Here is a 19,006-nt window from a genome sequence, read left to right on the forward strand (position 1 = left end):
CGAGACCAAGGTGCTCTGCAAACCCTCTGGCTACCATCAAAGGTTTGTACACGAAGCCATTCAGAAATACAAACATAGACATAACTTCAACCGTGATGATGGGTACAAACTGAGTAATCATTGGAAAGATGTTATTAACCATGTAAAAAAGATTTAACTACACATATTTGTAGCATCTTATTTGACAGGTACTTTTCTACTTTACTGAGTGTTGAAATCCCCAGCGTTGAACAGTACTGCTTTTTTGTATTTGGTTTCTCAACCAACATCGGTTTAGGTCAAGGTACACCGATTGTTTTCTTGCACATGACGACGTTGACCAATTTCTCTTTTCGCTCCGTATTTAAGGGCTGGTCTTTTGGAATTTTCCTCACTTGATGCAGTAATTTTAGCTGTGACGGTCCCACCTGATGACAAAGACTTGTGTTGCCTCCGAAACGTCGTGATTTATTATTTCATTTTATTTCCATTATTACTTTTATTAACTTTTAATTACATTTTTTACCTACGTGACTTTACCGAAAAAACCTAAGAGTATGAATCCTTGCAGTCACGAAAGCTTCAAATCTAGAATAAAAACAGCAATATTTGCGGAAATGACAATATGCATAAACTATCTGCTAGTTTTGCCATCGAGTGCTTTCAAAATGTGAACTGTGGGCAAAAAGATCGCGGGAGCGGCGCGTGTTGCAGTGAGGAGCAACGTGAAGTCGGCTGTACATGGTGACCGACTGCGGAGTCATAGAGGATGAGGCAGGTACGCTGAGAAGGCCTAGACGAGGCTGTTGGGAGGTAGCATCGCCTTGCCTGCATGCCGCACACGGGGGGGGGGGGGGGGGGGGGCAACAGGTGAGGTGGGAGGCGGCTCCTGAGCACCGCTCGGCACCACCCACATTTTCGAACGCTGGACGGGGGGCGCCGAGGCTCGGGAACAAATGAAGCGGTACAGACGAGACAAATGAGAGCCGGACGGGCAGCACAGGGGAGCGTGTGGCGGGCGTGGAGCTCTCACTGAGGATGTTGTAGACGTGCCGACTCGCCACCTCCCGCGCTCCCTCCACGCTGGAGCTCAGAAATTCGGGGAAAAAGCCGTCTTCTCCAATCCCGGAAATAGAAACCTGCACCGTGGAGACGACGGTGAGAGAGACGCGCGTGAGGGAACTCGCTTTGCAAGCGGAGTCGCGGGCTACCGTGACTTGCCAAGTGCCGGCAACCTGACTCCCGTACCTCTGGAAGAGCACAGACACCTGGGATGGCAAGCCGGTGTCTCCTATAGCCTGCCCTGTCTCCCCACAACCTTCACGTCCCTCAGCGCATCACCATGAACAACATCACGACAATTATCTCCACCCCAAAAAAGACTTCCACCCTCAATTCTCTCTGCCCACCAAACTCCTCCCTCACCGACTACTCATCCTGGCGTCTACATCACCAGTGTCGTCATTGCCTCCATCTCATCCAGCAGCGTTCCCTCAGCTCTCGAGACTGCTGCTGTCACATTCTGAATCGACGTGGTCTCATCTGCTCATTGGTTATAGCTCCCTTCAGCTGTTTCCAAAAGTGAAGTACTCCTCATTGGCAAAAAACACAACTTTGGAGTAAAGATCCCAGCTTCAAAGTGCACTTTTAAACACTGGCCTCACGCTGACCCACAGACACAACACCAGTGCACAGCCGGAACACGCGTTGTACAGATTTTAATAAACAAATCGGTGCATTGTTATATCCTGATCATTCCTGTACTACAGCTCGCACCCAGACGGTGCTGCGCTGGCTTGTGAATATAACCACACTGGGCGCACACGTGCGGCGATTCGTGGATGAGCGCAACGGAGGGGTTTGACTTGCGACCGGGCGTACTTGACCGTAAAACAAGCGCCGTCTGATTCACGGTGGACTTCAAAGAGGAGGCAATGCTTGCTGGTGTCACGGTCAACATTTTATAACATTACTCTCAAATAACTTTCAGGAAAAGCCGCACAGCAACATCGCCCCCAGCCGGTCGGTTCTGCTTCCTCTTTGTGCCGCACAGGGACAGCTGCCACCGGGGGGTCCCCTTTGGCCAGACTGCCACAGGGCCACAGGAGTTGCGGTGTAAACAACGACGATGACGGCGAGTACCTTGTAGAGGAGGCCCATGGGTATCCCGGACTCCCAATGAGCGTGCAGCTCGAAGTTCACGTAGCCGAGGCCGGCGCGCCGGCACAGCACCCGCAGTCGCACCTCCCATGACAGTGCGGCCGCCTCCGGCAGCGCCTCAAAAGCGATGGGCATTGCCTGCAGGTGGCGTGGCACCCGACACAGCTGCGTGCGTGCCCCCCAGCCCCCAAACAGGCCTGAGACACGAGGGGGGGGGGAGTGGTGGGGGTAGACGGGGCAAGGCACACGCGGCAGGTTCACGAGGGCCGCCGGGACGCGACTCGTGATGACGGCCGTCGTGACGACTTTACCGGATGTCAAAGTGATTCAAATGTACGCTCCAACAACACGAGTGACGACGACGATGTTACGAGCAGACCTAACGTATGAAGGGATTACCGGCTTATGTAGGGGAAGCACTATGATCGGAGATGAGAGGATGACGGGTAAATGTTTGTATCACAGAGTGTGTCTATTAAGAGTTTGCATCCAGCAAGGACAGCAAGATGACCACCTCTGTAACAATGAGTCTAGACGATGGACATGGATGCTCTCAAATGGAGACATTCGAAATTAAAATGACTTGATTCCCACGGACAAACCCCAGGCAGTCGTCAGAGGTCTCCACAAATTCAACACAGGAAGTGATCACAGGCTGGTGGAAGGGAACACAACTTCAACATTGCCAAAGAGAGGGCAGATAAATATCACGCAACAGACAGTTCAAATTGAAAGTCTCGTCGAGGAAGTAGGAGAACTAATACTCATTCTTAACAGATTTAAACCTCTAGAGCTTTCTAGAAAGATAAATGTCCCCCATGCAGTGTTGTAGACTTTTGCAGCAAGTGCTGCCTATGAGGGCCTATGAGGGCCTATGAGGCCCAGCTCACAGTGTAAGGGCAGTGTGCACAGTCCCTGTTTCCTGCGCGTTCACAGGCTCCAACTCTACCCAACCCATCATCCTTCAGGGGTCAATTAAATAATCGTTGCTATGTGGGATAGTGACAGCAGCTGTCATAATCGCCACAGCCAACATAAATATGGAACTTCCACCAAGTCATCCTGAAGCGGCTCACGAGGCGCCAGGTTGTTTTTTCCACCGCAGAGAGCCGGGCGGTGCCGCTAACGCCGCACGCAATGGACGCGTCACTGGCAGAGCCCTTGCCCTGCTTAGCCCCCACCAAGTCAGACTCGGATGCATTGTCAGCCCAGAGTCTCGGGGTTCGGATCCGGCCCTGCACAGAAAATCGTCGGTTGAAAACCACCGGTACCATGAGGGCCCCGCGCTTGTTTGGACATGCCGGTGTAAAAGGGGAGAGCCTCCAGAATTGTCCCGCACGACCGTCAGCCCGTACCGTGTGCGCCGTCTTCCTGCGCACCGGGGCCAGGGAGGCTGGCCGGTCGGCGGCCGCTGCTGCTGGGAGAGGAGGAGGAGGAGTTGGGGTGGGCAGGGAGTCCCGGCCTTGGGGAGTCTCGGCCGGCACCCGCACCGCGTTGTTCTCCCTGCACACACACCCTCAGCGTCTCAGCACCCACACACCCCCAGCGTCTCAGCACCCACACACCCAGCATCTCGGCACCCACACACCCCCAGTGTCTCGGCACCCACACCCCCAGTGTCTCAGCACCCACACCCCCAGCGTCTCAGCACCCACACACCCCCAGCGTCTCAGCACCCACACACCCTCAGCGTCTCAGCACCCACACACCCCCAGCGTCTCGGCACCCACACACCCCCAGCGTCTCGGCACCCACACACCCCCAGTGTCTCAGCACCCACACACCCCCAGTGTCTCGGCACCCACACACCCCCAGTGTCTCGGCACCCACACACCCCCAGCGTCTCAGCACCCACACACCCCCAGTGTCTCAGCACCCACACACCCCCAGTGTCTCGGCACCCACACACCCCCAGTGTCTCGGCACCCACACACCCCCAGCGTCTCAGCACCCACACACCCCCAGTGTCTCAGCACCCACACACCCCCAGCGTCTCGGCACCCACACACCCCCAGTGTCTCGGCACCCACACACCCCCAGTGTCTCAGCACCCACACACCCCCAGCGTCTCAGCACCCACACACCCCCAGTGTCTCGGCACCCACACACCCCCAGCGTCTCAGCACCCACACACCCCCAGCGTCTCGGCACCCACACACCCCCAGCGTCTCGGCACCCACACACCCAGAATCTCGGCACCCACACACCCCCAGCGTCTCGGCACCCACACACCCAGCATCTCGGCACCCACACACCCCCAGCGTCTCGGCACCCACACCCCCAGCGTCTCGGCACCCACACACCCCCAGCGTCTCGGCACCCACACACCCCCAGCGTCTCAGCTACCACACCCCAAGCGTCTCAGCACCCACACCCCCAGCGTCTCAGCACCCACACACCCCCAGCGTCTCGACACCCACACACCCAGCATCTCAGTGCCTGCAGCACGAGCGGCACCGGTCCCACAGGCAGCTCGAGCCGATGGTTCGAACCTCCGAGCATCGCTCGGTGATGAGGCCGATGGCTCAGGGGCCTCGAGCGGTCAAAGTGGTGTTGGTGTGGTGTGAGTAAGCAACAGAGGATGCGTTGATGTTCTCTACGTCTCTTGGCTCTCAGTGACATCTCCGACCTCACGTCTCCATCTCTCTCGTCTTGTTTCACACCACATCTGCCTCTTCTCTCAGTCGCTCTTCTCACGTCACTTGCATTGCTCCCCCTTGGCTGTTTTCTCTCATCTCAATACATCCCCATCTATTTTCTCTCTTCACACTACCTCTCTCTCTCTCGTCTACTCTCACTACATCTCTATATCACATCTGTGTTGCAGGTAATCTACATGTTATAATGACAGCATGTGTAGAGTGTGTAATGTAGATTGTTACACATCTTCTGAATACGTTGTTACCTACACTAACTCACTAGGTGTTTGCGTTCCGTGGCTCTTCATTCAATCCGGGCCTCGGTACAAATCGCTTGTCCACCTCTAATTTGCGATTAACTGTGGCAGCTGTTGCTTAACTCATCTATGAGAGTTCTGATAGGGCTGCTTGTTGCTGGCTGCCCGATGTTTCGAGTCTTTGGGGCCGTGCTCAGCAACCTTGTCTAGAAATTACAGTGGGGGGGGGAGGAATCTGAGCGCTACACCTACTCTGTGGATTCCATTCACTCTCTCTTTGTCGATATATATTGTGCGCGTTATAATTTGCATTGTTATTATTGTTAAAGGAGTCAAACGTTGGTCCGCTCTTAGTTATTAAATGTCGGTGTGACAGGTGCCACCATTTTCCCTCCCCCAGCATTATCAGGTCAGCCACCGATTCATCTGATTCTGTTCGTACCCAGCCAATTACCATCTTTTGTCTTCCGCAGTGCACCGCAGTCCCTGATAACGAGACCAGATCACCTTGGTGTGCCCCTTCATTCAGAGAGGTGACTTCACCTCGTCGCAGCTGTGCCCCGAACGCTGCAGGAATTCATACTTTCTGGTTCTTTCGGTAAAGTCACGTAGGTAGAAATAATAAAAGAACACGACGTTTCAGTCGCAACATAAGTGTCCGTCATCAGGTGAGAAACAACGATCTGCTGTTGTGGCTTTATATAGGCACGGGAGGGGGGGAGGGGGGGTTTTGTAGAGTCGTGGCTGCAGGAGTTCACGGGGGGAGAGGGGGGAGGGTTTGTGGTGTGCAGGGATGGGTGGGGGCTGGAGGAATTAGCATGTCAGATTAAAATCTTGAGTCTTGAATTGCTCTCTGGTTCTTTCGGCAAAGTCACGTGACTTTGCCGAAAAAACCAGAGAGCAATTCCTGCAGTCACGAAAACAGCACCAGACCAAGGTGCTCTGCAAACCCTCGGGCTACCATCAGAGATTTGTTCATGAAGCCATCCAGATATACGAACACACACAAAACTTTAATCGAGAAGATGGATTCAAATTGAGCAATCGTTGGAAGGACGTGATAAACCACGTCAAGTTTTAACTGCTGTGATTTAGACTCACCCACCCGTGCTGTTTTCTAAAAAATAAGCGTTTACTAATTCACGCCTCAACTTGACTTGAAGCTTTGTGACTGCGGGAATTGGGGCTCCGCGGCGGCCGCTCTCACCTGCGCCCCGAGCAGGGCGGTCCCCGCGCAGCGCACGCAGGGTCGCAGCCGCGTCCCCCCGCGAGCGGAAGTGCAGCAGCTCCGGCGCCGCCGCCTCCTCGTTTTCCGTTGCCGCCACCACCGCCGTGTCCCGCTTCGGGTCGGCCCAGTCCACCTTGATGGTATGGCCCCACAGCTCGAAATCGTCTATGGAGCGGATCACGCACAACGGGGGATTGCGCACAACGGAGAGGTGCTACTGTGTTGCGATTGTGCTCATCGGCGCCGCGTCACCAGAATCCGTTCGGAACTCCGGTGGAGCAGAGCGCCCCGCCCCGTGCTAGAGCAGCCCCCGTAATGAGATACCACCACAGAACTATGTCTGAGATCCCTTTAATTGACCTCTTGTCACGCACCAACCTACACTGAACCAGCGTGGTGTGGTGTGGTCAAATAACCCTCACAGCCTGCACAGCATGGGCAGCCCTTCATCCAGCAGCACTAGAATACAGGAAACCTCTGGAAGCCAGAATTCAGGGTAAGCCTGAGTAACAACTGTCAGTGGCGGTGTCACCATGGTGCTCGTGCGAGGCCATTTGCTCTCTTAGGCCACGTGAAGTGTCGAAGGCACGCTGGCAGGTCACGGGAAAGACCTAAATGCCATGAGTTGACTGAATGAGATGGCTGGCAGATAGATGCACAACCTTTGCCCCCTCCTGTCAACTTGCTGTATTTTAGCCGCCCGACGCTCCGCTCATTTTTGTGGGCGTCGCTCCTCTGTCCTTCGTTGTTGTTGGAGAGCGACTGCCTCCAACTGTCCAGTGGTGGCATCCTTCACGAGTCTCCTCCACAGAAGCCGATCTTGACACCGCTGGAACCAGTCATCGGCAAGTGCACTCAGCTCCATATCCTCCTGTACCACATCAGTCCATCTCTGCTCTAACCCAAACTATGCACATTTAGCCCCCTCTATTCATCCAAACAAAAGCTGTTTATGCACGTGGTCGCTGTACATGCGGGATACATGCCTCAGCCAATGGAACCTTGCCTGCTGGAAGAGCTTACCGATGGGACTGTGACCAGATCTTTCAAGAAATTGTGAGCTCACACAATCCAGCCTGGTTAAACCTAGGATGGATCTCAGCCAGGCCAGAGGTAGTCCACGTTTCGCAAGCATAGAGAAGGGAGAGCAAAACTGTAGCAGAGAAGACCCGAAGGGTCGTGTGGAGCGACAGACCAGGTAGCTTCCACACGGCATTATGCAGCTGATGAAAAGATAATGCTGCCCGACTGATTCCAAGTGAGACCTCTGCTGTAAAACCAGAGCTGGTCATAAGCACCCTACCCAGGTATGGAAACCTCTCCACTCTCTCCACAACTTCCCCATTACCAATGAGGAGTTGAAGGGGTGGAGTGTTTGATCACACCAAGTACTTAGTTTTGATGGGGCTGATGGTAAGCTCCAGCTCTTGGTAGCATGTTCTAGGTTCAGCATAAGAGCCTCAAACTCCTCCTCTGAGTGAGCAGCAATCACCAGATCATCAGCATACACACACTGGCATCGATCAGCCACCTATTTGTATCTGTACCAGATGGAAATTCCTTCGGTATAGCCATGGAAAACTTCTCAAACTCCATGGTCAAAAAATGTTAAATAATGTAGTAGCCAGAGGACATCATTGTCGCACACCAAGGTGAACAGGGAATGGCTCTGACTCCCTGCCACATAGCTTTACCCGGTCCTGCATACCATCATTAAGGTATTTAGTGATTGTGAGCAAGAGTCGTGGGAATCCGAAAGCACCAAAATAACCTATAGGCCTGGGCTATTGATATCATAGGCCTTTACCAGGTCATAAAGCAAAGATATAGGTCCTGTTGGAATTCCCTGTACCTCTAATGTAGCAGACAGGCAGAGAATATGGGGTCTGTGGATGACCGCCCTTTCCTGAAACCACATTGGAGCTCCTCAGTGTGCCTGGAAAGGCGATCTTGAATAATCATTGCCAGGACCTTTTCCAGCACACTGAGGAGTGAGATTCCCCTGTAGTTGTTACAGTCTGTGCGGTCCCCGGGCAACTCTTCCAGTGCTCCAGACTGTTATGATGTCATGTAGGGCAGTCTGTGCACAAACGCCATCCTCCCTCAGCATTTCGCTTGGGAGATCATCTCTGCCCGGTGCTTTTCCTGGTCTCAGACTCTGAATTGCCTTCAGTACTTCCTCAACAGATGGCAACTCAGCCACCACTCACAGGGGTGGCTACTTCCAATATCTGGGGGTCATCCCCACGTTGCCTCATGATGTTATCTGGGCTGCAGGATTTCCCTCCCCCAAGACCTCAAAGAAATGCTCAGCAAACCTGTAAATGTGTTCCTGGGGGTTGGAGACCAGATAATCATTATTTCCCCCAAGGATGGTGATAGGTGCGGCGCTGCAAGTTACTTTCTTGATGGATTTAAATAGTAATTTGTGATCACGAGCTACCGAAAAAGATTCTATCTCCTCAGCAACCTGCCACCCACCACTCATCCTCGCAGTGATTCACTGCTCTCCAAACCTCTGAGTGGAGGCTGCAGTAAGTCTCCTCATTCTCCGACGTGGGATGTTGTAGAGGTGGGAATTGGCCTGTCGCCTTTTCTCAGCTGACCAGAACACGTCCTGTCAGCCAGGGTCTCTGGAGAGGTCTGGACCACGTTCAAAATGCAGCCATTGCAGCTGCATGAGCCACAGTCATGAACCTCGTCCATTTCCTGATGATGACATTCTCACTTGCAATTTTCATCAGCTAGCTAAGATCAGGCGACTGTGGGTTTCAATGTGGTCCTCGGTGGACACACACAACTGCAGTGGAAGAATGGCAGGTGCATCTTACAGATGGACAAGATGGTCAGTGGGCAGATCAACTCCACGGTAGGTCCTGTTGTCAAGGACATGGACCCGCATCTGCTGTTCCGTCACGAAATAGTCCAGCAAATGTTCTTGCTTGGACCAGGCATGTATCCATGATGTTAGCCCATATGGGCCTTGATTTTGAAGCTGATCTGCCCATGCCTTCCAATCATTCCAGCCCAGGTGCCTGTGCCATGACCCACTCGAGCAATAAAGTCACCCAACAGGATAACTCTATCCCAAGGGGCCACTTTAGTAACCACCTCTAACAGGAAGTCATAGAAGGCATCTTACTCATCGGCCTTGCCTGCATCCCTCCACTGATGTTCATCATCGGTGGGGGCGCAAGCGGCTAAAACCCCCACTTTGATGGTTACAGGTCAGTAATGCTGTGGTGGCTCTGAGTAATTCCATGAGGGGAAGGTTAATTTCCCATGGGCTGTTTCCCTCTTAGCACTCGGACCCGTCACAGCAACGAACGGGTCTCTGGACGGGTGCGAGGGCTGGTGACCCTTCCACCTTCAATTTAATTACCATCAAACGATGAATTAAATATCAAACTAAGCTTGTGCCAGAGTCTCTGGGGGGACAAGCGTCTCCGACGTCTTCTGGCCAAACACCAATTGGCAGAGCCAGGAGACTGAAACCGCATCCTTAGGGCTCCTCCAGAAACAGCAAAAATCCAGTATGAGAGGCCATGTGGAATGTTCGAACGGTCACTATGAAGGAGAGGCTGCCACTTCTCTGCCTGGACCTGGACCGATACTGCCTAGATCTCTGGTATTCAGGAGGTCTGGTGAGGAGTGGACAGTCCTCTACTCGGAGCAGGAAAATGCTAGACAACAGGGAGTGGCTCTTCTTCTGAATAAAACAATCAAGGGGGCTTGGAAGCATTGTGGTGAGGTGTAAGTACATTTATACACATGCTACTCTTATAACCCAAGTTATCAAGAGTCGTGAGCGGCAGGGCCATGGCTCCCATATGCTGTGAAGATATCGACTCTTGGGCCATCAATACCATGGACGATCACCAAAAAGCCACCGGGGCCGGTGCCGATCTGAATGGGATTGCGCCGTACAAGAAGTGGCCATCTCCCACGGTAAATCTATAACACAGTGTGAATCTGGCCGCATCTAGACCATGCCCATAGGCTTGGTGCCCTTCCTGATCAGCCAACGGCGGAGGAATTACCTTTTCCACAAATGCCAGAAGTTAATTTACCCACCTTTGTCATACACCACTGTCAGCTTGGACACCATATCCGCCGAGCTATGATATGCGCACAGCACACCCATGCAAACACACCCATGCGCACACACCCACGCACACCCATGCCCGTACACAAACCCACGCCCACGCAGGGAAGTGGCACAAGTGACCCCCACCGGACCTGGAACGAGCTTCCTCCGGGCCATGGCGGCCGCGTGATGGCTCTCGTACTCGATGAAGGCGTAGCCTCGGTTGCGGGTTTTGTCGGAGGGACAGACGCTCATCTTGACGTCCACAACGCCCTTCGTGGCGCTACTCATGGCCTTCATCACCTCCTCTTGCTTCTTGTCCTGCACGGGGAGAAGACGCGACGCTAAGGCACCGGCACTCGTTCACAGTCTCGCGGTCGAGGGTGGCCTGCGAACCTAATCACACGGAATGCGCCTGAACTCGTCGGATCTTACAAGCTAAGCAGGGTGAAGGCTGGGGAGCGCTTGGATGGGCGACCAGCATGCATGCCAGGCTGCCGTAGGCAGCTGTGCAACTGTGCTACGTGGTGGTGATCCCAGAGAAATCCAATGTTGCACTGTGCTAAGAGACTCCCGGATCTACGCTCCTCGCCTTCAACCCGCACACATCACCGTGGTGAAGTATGGTCAAACAGCCCCCACTACCCGCTCAGCGTGGCGAGGCCCTCATCCAGCAGTGGACTCACAAAGGGAGTTTACATGCGCGTGAGTAGTCAACAGTCAAAGTGAGTGCCTGGCTCGCCGCTCATGCGAGCAATGAGGCGGTGCTTTTCACCAAAGGTGTCCCAGCTCTGATGTTCACACTCCACGTTCCCATGCCGGGTGCCAGTTTCCCTCGAGGTCAGGGAACCTTTTTCTTACCGAAGGCCAAAGACGATTTTGAAAAACCCACAGCGGGCAACCACACATTAGTTGACATGAAATATTAATCACGCAAGGACTGTACGCACTGTGTGAGAAATACTTGACAGACAGTTTTGCCCGAACATTATTGCTAAGATAAAAAACAAATCCCTCTTTCGTGCCTGATTAGTGCCACCAAGATGCTTGCAGTGACAGATATAAATATTGTTAGCGACCTATTTCCAAGCAGTAGGCCTCACGTTGCCACAGGCCGTGTGGGACTGAGCCGTGGGGCGCGTCCAGCCTCTGGGCTCCCCATCCTTGATGGAGGAAAAAACACCGCTGGATTTCAACAAAGTGGTGCTCATTTTATCAGCGTTCCGGCATGCGCAGATGCGTGCTTTGGCGCTCAAAAGTTATCATTGCGATCGGTGTACATTGTTACCAAGTGTGATTTTCTTAGTTTACATTGTAACAAAGACAAAAAAAATAACAATTTTTCGTTCGGGGGCTTAGTTTGTTGTATCGGTGTACATTATTAAAACATAAACCCAACAGTTTTGTCAGTTAAAAGCGTTACAAGGATAGGCGTGCGCAGACAAGACAGACAGAGAAAAAATTACGTTTATGGGTAAGATATAGGTTTTTTTGGTGGGTTAGATCGCGTAAATACAAATGTGTCGTTAAACTCACAACCACCCGACACAACCAATTAGTAAGGTTTGTCACGTAAACAGAACGTGCCAATTCGTTACTAGTGTAGTGTATATAGTACCGAGTCGCACACACACCATAGTTGGGGGCAACACGTTTACTTACACAGCTCTAACCACGTCGGGTTCTATAGCTAGGTGTGGCTATCTGTTCACTATGTGCGTGCGGGTTACTGTCGCGAACGGGCCAGCCAGCACGCACGCTGTCTGACCCACGATCTCAAGCTACAACTTCCGAGGAACGAGGAGCGAAGAGCGAGGACGAAGAGACGCGGGACCCCGGGCTGATCGCCACAACGAACCTCGATCCCTGTCGGGGCTCCCATCTTTATTTCCCTGGCCGTGGCTTTGCCACGCACTCGGCCCCGCCCCCTACTGAAGGCAGGGCTCTCGGCCCCGCCCCCTACTGTATGAAGGCGGGGCTCTGGGTCCCCGATCACGTGTCCCTCCAGTACCCGCGCTACAGTGTAGTGGCCAAGGCCGCCGTAATTATAATGCTATAAAATAGATTTCTGTTTATATGAGTGTGGTTATGGTTGTACTTTATTAATCCCTAATCTCTGCCATTACATACAATGAAACAAGAAAAGGTAAAAAATAAAAAACAGAGCAATGTAACACAATACACGATTAGACATTATTGTAACATATATATATAAAGTCCATCCTACGTGTTAGCGAATTTTTTTATATTTTAGGCAGGAAATTAGTTTTCAAATTTAGATTTTTTTTTTCTGTGGGGGGGGGAACCCCAGACCCCCTGGAAGATTTGGTCCCCTCCAATGTTGTCCGTCCGTCGTGCAGGGAGGGGCTGGGTGGGGAGGGGAGGGTGGGGAGGGGCTGGGTGGGGAGAGGCTGGGTCGGGAGGGTGGGGGGTGAAGCTGGGTGGGGAGGGGCTGGTCACCCCGTGGTGCCCTTATAAAACTCAACGTTTAACCTACTCACGCCGGCTTGTGCCCGCCCTCACAGTCGGGCATATTTGCGGAATACACCACGCCGCCGTTGACCCTGGCCATTGACTGAGCAACCCAACGTTCCTACCAGCTCCCCCCGCAGGAATGTGTTATTGTAGGTTATTATAATTATTATAGGAGTGCTGTGGAAGAGATTAGCTCCCCCGGCCACGCCGTACCTTCGGCAGCCCCCCAATGTAGAGGCAGCAATTGTCCACGCTGATGCAGGCTCCTATGTGGTGTCCGGGTCGGATCTCGAAGTTGTTGAGCTTCTTGATGGCGGCCACGGCGTCGGAGCGCGTCGTGTAGGTGGCGAAAGCGTAGCCGCGGTTCTCTCCGCTGAACTCCATCATGAGGCGAAGCAGGTAGAGCTTCCCCACCGTCTCCAGCACGGGCACCAGCTCGTCCTCGTAGAGGTCGCGCGGGATCTTCCCCAGAAACACCTCGCAGCCACGGGCGGGCGGGGGCCCCTGCCAGTCTGAGGTTTGGGATGGTGGGGAGGGGTGGCGACGATTCAGTCATTTCAATTAGCCGACAAGAGATTGAAACGTCTGTGTGTTTGTGTTGCTTGGAGAGCGGTGGTGTCACTATCAGCCGGCTGCACTGCGCACCCGGCGAACCGAGTTCCATTCTTGCTAACAATAACGGGTGGCGAATATCTGGTCCTGGGCCTTCCCCTTTGTTGACTCAGCCTCAAATAAGTACCGAGTGCGGTGTGTTTACATCACCACCGGGGAGACAATGGCGGTCGGGCGTGGCGTTGGCCACCCACCCCTCGTGTGCTGTTGCAGCCTTCTTATGTGCTCGCACCAAAAATCTGCTAAAGGCATATGAGAGTCCTTTGTTTTGTGCATGTGTAAGGACAATACGGGGGGATGTAAGGAGAGTATGGCTCCCCGTGAGCGTGGTTACTAATTAACGTGCCGGGAACAGGCAGGGTCACGTAATGGGTACTATGGGACCTAAGTGGTCTGACAGGGCCGCTGTGCACGGGACCTAAGTGGTCGTAAATAGTAATTGAGACAGAGACAGACAGGGCCAGGTGCAGTGAGCGTGTGTTGGGGGAAAAGGAGCGTGGCCGGGTCGTGAGGAAGATAAAAGCCGGCGTGGAACGGGGCTCTGGGCTGCTGTTGTGGGGGAACCAAGAAGCTGCCGTCGCTGTCGTCATCGTCATCTTGGAGCGGGTCGTCTTCATCATCTTGGATTGGGCTCCTTGTAGTCGTGGAAGGCTCGAGTTATATTGTCTCCGTGACTACTACGCGTCCACTCCTGTGTAGCAGCCAGCTACATAGGGAGCGTAGCGTAGAGTCACACAAGTTACCCAAGTGTATATAGTCAACTCGCGGTTACTCGTTAAGTTATCAGTGAGTCGGTGGATTTTATTCACAATAAATATACATAACAGAACAAGACGGTGTCTCTGAGTGCGATATTACACGTGTGTAAGTGGACGTGGTGATAAATTTCCAGTCATCGCCAACTTCAGTACTGAATATCTGATCCAGTCCTGGGTTTTTCCTAGGTCGACTCAGCCTCAAATGAGTACCTGGTACTATGTGTAAACATCGCCTCTCGGGAGACAAAGGCAGCAGGGTGTGGTCCTGGCCACCCACCCCCTTGTGTGCCGTACCAGCCTTCATAGGTGGATCTTTATTTGTTGCCCATGTGTGTACCAGATGTGCACGTGTATTTGTGCGTGCATAGCGGCCGTGACTTGCAAGTGTGCCCGTGTGCGCGAGTTTCTGTGCATCTCAGATACCGGGCGGTGGTCCGAACTTCCTCTGCCCATTCTCCTGGATCATGTTGTACCCCGTGCGCAACATGAGGTTCACCAGGGCCTTCTCGTTACAGGCCAAGCCGAACACCGACGGCTTGACTATTGGCAGTGCTGGGGCAGCAGATTGTGTCATGGGGAAGCCTACAACATCCAGGGGACAGAGAGCGCACATCATCAATAGTTTATGCATTTTTGTAGGGCTTCAATGCCACTCATTGTCAACAACTGAAAACTGTCCACATGTATACTTTCTTAAAATGTTAGCGGTTTGCATATTGAGCATTTGCTCTACTCTGAAAGGTAATTTCCTGAAACATAAGCCTAAAGTGTACAGGGAAACCTCTGCATTCGTGGTTTTTACTTTCATGAAATGCGATTATTCGCAATTTTAAATTTGTACACCAGTTCAACCTTTGCGCTTTTTCCATCAGACTTTTCGCCATTTGACAACGGGGGGGGGGGGGGATGTACGGGCGTTACCTGAGCAGCGCGTTTTTTTATTTTGATCATTGAATCATTGAGGTCCAAACGTCAAGTGGGTGGAGTGAGAGTGTACAATGCAGAAAACGGTGATGAGTTTAGCTTAAAAAGTTACTGGTGCTTTTGCTAGCGGTGATGGGGGGTCTGCTGACCATCATCGCAGCACCCCCATCGTCGTCACACCATCATCAGCACACTCCTATAATTAAAACTTTCAAATCTGCAGTATAATATATTGATGTTTTATTTTCTGTATTCTATCGTGTTGTATTGTTATCTATGTGTTATTGTAAAATTGTACTAAGTGTATGGATGTTATTTGCATTTACAGTACAGCATTCATGTTATGAAACATTTTCATTTTCTCCTGTATGTTCAGTTGGGACACAGCAAACCAACCCTAGCCCATATAAACACAGCACAGTATCTACATTCGTGATTGATACATTTGGCGATTTCAATCGGTACCATTTGGCTATTAGGCTACCGATAGCAAACTCTGGGATGTTTCACGCCATCTCCACGCCACCTCTGTTTTTAAGGTGACCGCAAATCCCCCCAATTACTGCAACTTTACCACATCACTTAGCCAATGACACTGCCCAGAGGTGTGGAGATTTGAAGCTAGTTAAGCAACCAAATAAGTTTGTACAAATATTAATTAATTTATTTTGGGTAAAATCACGTCGAAATGTCAACTTATCACTATAAGCCTCCACCACCCAAGAGAGCCAAAATATTCAGTTGTAACATGGGCAAATGTAACAAGTGAATTGGTTTATTAGCAAAATTGGAATTACACCTACATGTGAATCCAAAGCCAACGTTTGAAGAAAACTATTTAAAGGAAAAAAATCCTATAATGATCTATCGGTGTGGTGATGGCCGTGTAGCGGCGGAGAAAGAGGGCATGAGGACAAGAAGGAGAAAAAGCGCTCGTGGGAGAAGGTGGAGAGTTGAGAGCGGCATGAGAGCGAATGAGCGAGCGAATGAGAGTGAAGGCAGGAGGCTTGAAGTGTGCCCCGCGGAGGGCATGAAGGCCGTGAGAGCCAGGCTGATACACTCTTCACGCAGTCAGAATTTTATATATTTTAGTTGTAGTCTTCGTCTATCTCGGTCAGGGGTCGGCAACGAAAATAACAAGATGGCCCCTTTTTTTTGCGAATTCGGTACAAAACTCAATGTCTTTAAGAGCCGCATTGCACGCGAGTACACACTGTTCGTACATTGTGCCATCATAACGCAGTCCGTAACTAGCAGCGTGCCGCTCCGTAACCGCAGGTTGCTGACCCCTGCTCCAGGTGATGACAACTTACGAAATTACAGCCTCAACCGTGAACTAAAGCTGGCGGGAATAAAAATAATGAAGATTAACAACAGCCTCCTTCCATCTTTGTGAAGTTCTCCAATCGTTCCCTGTGGATCATTGGCACTGCTCAGGAGCGTTAACGTAGCATGGGGGCTGGCAGGGGGTGCCTCGATCCCTTCCTGGTGGCCAAAGCTACGAGTTAGGCCCCCCACCCTTGACAGCCACCATGAGATCTGTTAACGACAACAGTGTAGAACAACTTATTCACAACGCAGGTTTACATATTTTTTTAATGAAAATGCTTTAAGTTCCATGTTTTATTTTAAATTAATTACAGCGGTAACGCGTTGGCTTCCGCTAATTGCCATCACGCGTCTGTTTCGATGCTGTTTGTCATCAACTTCGCAGTGTAAACCACGTAGACAAGCAGAGCTGCGGTACCGGCTGCATTTTGCGAAGACGGAGCTCGACGCACCCCTACAGCGTGAAATGTTCGAGACCATGAGCATAACAAGAATAGAGTACCATTAGAGGGCAAGAGGAGGCCGCGATAGATAACAGCCTCTAGGTGCCACCGTGCGAAGAGCCAAATCAAATATTGGGGGTCGCCACCTGAACCGATTGGCGCACCCGAGCTGATAATAACAATGCATCATGTGACCTCCTTTGCCAGTACCAATATGAGATGTTTTCCCCTTTTTTCTGGCAACAAAAAATGTGTTAAGATGTTAAAACACCAAACTGAAACCTTTTACAAGGAATCATGTCTGCATTAACCACAATGCTTGTGGTCAGAATGCAAACAAAAAACGTACTCTGATAATATATGCATCGTCTTTGAAACTGATTGGTCCACAGCAGAGACAGCTTTCTTTTGAGCCTAGTCTCAAAATGGTGTTAGACCAGAGGACGCCAAAAGTACGCCTGAAACCAACCCACATTGGCTCGCCTCTCAAGGTAAACACATGGGTTCGATCACGACCCATGCTGTATATTTTAACCCAGAGGTTGTTTTGGGTTAGATGGTGTAAATATATAAATGTGTCGTTAAAACCCACCACCACCCGACACAACCCTTCCTAGTTGGCTGTCGGGTGGTGGCAGGTTTTCTCTTCACCGGTCGCCCGCAGCTGGGTGGATTTCTACACAGCTCTCTCATTGACATGCTAATTTCTCTGCTCCAGCAGACCCACATCTCTCTCTGCCCCCCCCCCCTTCTCTCAATTTAAGGCAAACAACAGAGGCATTGGGTCTCTGTGTGTCTATGTTGTGTCTGTGTTGTCTCTCTCTGCTTGTGTCTGTCTGTGTGTCTCCGTGTCTGTGTTTTGTCTCTCAAATTTCGTTCTACCTGATGACGGTTGCTTGTGTTGCAATCGAAACGTCGTGACTTTACCGAAAGAACCAAAGAGTAATGCTCTGATAACACTAACAAAATGTTTTCTTTCCTTGGTAGTGTTATTTCCTAATTGCTTATGCCTCAAAAGTACAGAAAACGGCTATTATTTCCAACAAACTTTGCTTTTGTGACCAGGACAGTGATATTTTGAAATGTACATGTTTTCAATGAGAAAACGTGGTGTGCATTTGTGTCATTCCTTAAAACAAAATCCTGGTCACAAAAGCAAAGTTTGTGGGGAATAATAATAGCCATTTTCTCGACTTTATAGGCATAAGCAATAAAAAACAACACTTAGTACCCAGGAACAAAAATTGTGTTACATAGTGATAATATATGGCATTGTCATTTAAACTGTTTGGGCCACATAGTAATCGGTTTTTTACCCTTTTATCTGGCACCAAAACCTTTATACAAGGGATCGTGTTTGCAATAACCACAACACAAGCAGTCAAAATGCATTGTGTTGTGGTTATTGCAAACATGATCCCTTGTATAAGGGTGTCAGTTTTGGTGCCAGACAAAAGGGTAACAACCTATTACTACATCTTGCTACTGGCAAAGGAGGTCTCACAATGTTTGGGCCACACCAAAGACAGCGTTATTTATGTCCTTGTCTCAGCATCAGTGTTAGACCAGAGAACGCCATTAGGCGAACAACACAATTAAAGTGTCTCGGGTCAAGCAGTATTATTTATGGGATACTATTTTCATCATCTTGGATATTACATAGACATCATAGCCCGAGCCAAGCTATCTTTGTGCCGTTCAACTTGTGGCGTTCTGGTCGAACATTGATATTGAGACAAGACCATAGAGAAGCCTGCTGGCTCTGCTGTAGGCCAAAGAGTTTCAATGACAATGCAGATCGTATAATAATCAGAGCGTGTTTCTTTGCATGTTTCCCCACAAGTGCATGTGGTTATTGCAGACTTGATGCCCTATTTGGTGTTTGAACATCTTAAAGTCGCCTGTTGTGTGGCCTGCAAGGGCTAAACACCGACTTGTATTCTTATTTTACATCATTTTGGATACTGGCAAAAAAAGGTATCCAATCGACACAATCACGTGTTAAATAGACACTTTTAGTGTTAAATAGACACATTTAAGTGTTAAATAGACATTTTAGTATTAAATAGACACATTTTAGTGGTAAACAGATACTGAAGTGTTAAATAGACACAT

The 19,006-nt window shown here is 50.9% G+C and overlaps 1 pseudogene; it reads right to left on the reverse strand.

The window, feature by feature from the left end:
- Positions 1-533: 533 nt before the first annotated feature.
- On the reverse strand, positions 534-16,928 carry LOC133342162 (probable RNA-binding protein 46; annotated as a pseudogene).
- Positions 16,929-19,006: the final 2,078 nt, after the last annotated feature.

This window comes from Lethenteron reissneri, chromosome 14, assembly GCF_015708825.2.
Source record: "Lethenteron reissneri isolate LAM-NWPU_2019-01 chromosome 14, ASM1570882v1, whole genome shotgun sequence".
In the NCBI taxonomy this organism is placed as follows: Eukaryota; Metazoa; Chordata; class Hyperoartia; order Petromyzontiformes; family Petromyzontidae; genus Lethenteron; species Lethenteron reissneri.